The sequence below is a fragment of the Thermobia domestica genome, chromosome 6, assembly GCF_964235325.1.
Source record: "Thermobia domestica chromosome 6, izTheDome1.hap1.1, whole genome shotgun sequence".
NCBI classification, from domain to species: Eukaryota; Metazoa; Arthropoda; class Insecta; order Zygentoma; family Lepismatidae; genus Thermobia; species Thermobia domestica.
The window spans coordinates 46797872-46799378 of record NC_137459.1 but is presented as its reverse complement, the minus strand read 5'-3'; positions in this window follow the sequence as shown (position 1 = coordinate 46799378).

Genomic DNA, 1507 nt, shown 5'->3' with positions numbered 1-1507 from the left:
ATTATTATTATTATTATTATTATTATTATTATTATTATTATAACAAATGGGTTTACAACTAGGGTCCCATCTCTTTATCTTGCATGGGAGACCGGCAAGTCTGCTACGCCAATGGTGTCTCTTAATCTTTGTTTGTCTCTCTTTTCATTTCCTGTGGATGTCTGTTGTGCTGCTAGGCGTTTATATGAAACCTTTATATTATGTAACTTTTCTTTTATATTTTATGTAATTCTTTTTTACGAGTTTTTTTAAAGGAGATAAACTGATTTCTTCTTAAATCTATTTCTTACCATTCATCGTGTTTGAAGTCCTTAAGTAAGATCATTGTGTAACTTTTTATATCATTCATTTCCCTCACAATAATTAAACCTTCATTCTTATCAATTTATTTTATTCTTATTTGCAGTTTGCCACACTGATATGTTTGCAACAAAATTTAAGTTTGCTGCAAGGCCTTTCTAATTCTCAATTAACCCTATGACCGTGCTTTTAGGTTGCATACTATTTCAGATAAAGGAGAATTGTTGGTGGTAATGCACTTTTGCCGTCGTCCATACAAATTCTGGTAAACGAGCTTTCCTTGGAGATTTGAAACAACTGTGTAACATATGTGCTGGTGAATTCTGTTGTAAAGTATGTTACAGTACAATGAATGTAAAGAAAAGTGAAAGTGTAGTTACATAGAAAACTTCACTATAGTCCGCCTTACCCGAATTGGCGTGTGGCATCAACCAATAAGCTTGTAGTGCCCTGTTACTAACTATTCAGGAAGGGATCTAATCATTCATAATTGATTGTGTTTGTATTTGTGGACAATTATGAATGATTAGATTCCTCCCTGAAGATTTAGTAAAAGGGTACTGTGAGATTATCTGTTGATGCAACTTGCCAATTCGGGTGACGCGGAATACAGAATGTTTCGTAGTACACGAATGTTTCAATATCTATCTATCTATCTATCTATCTATCTATCTATCTATCTATCTATCTATCTATATATATATATATATATATATATATATATATATATACAATGGGCTTTATGCAGAGTTGTTCTGACTCGTGATTAGCGCCATACTAAAGAGTTCGACTAACATATGTTTCCTGCAGTAGTCAGGTCTTATTATGAGGCTAATTACATCTAAACGACTCTGCATAAGGCCCAATGACTTTATCTATACTACAGTAAATAAAATTGAGCAACTGTATTCAACAATATAATAAATGAAAGCTAATCACAAAGTGATTGCAAACAAAATTGTTGGTTGGGGTCCGCCGGACCCCAAGTTCGCTTTAACGAAATCATTGAGAGGCTGGCGTTATATGGTTAATATTGGTTCTTTCATTTTTACCTTATCTTCATCTGTTCTTTAAGCTTCACCTGATCTTTAAGCATGTTTACAACACTCTGGTTTATTTTGCATTTTATAACAATATCTAAAGATTTATCTCGTTGATCCATCTTTGTCTTAAAGTTGTCGCTGATAATTGTCGGGAGTGTGAATAT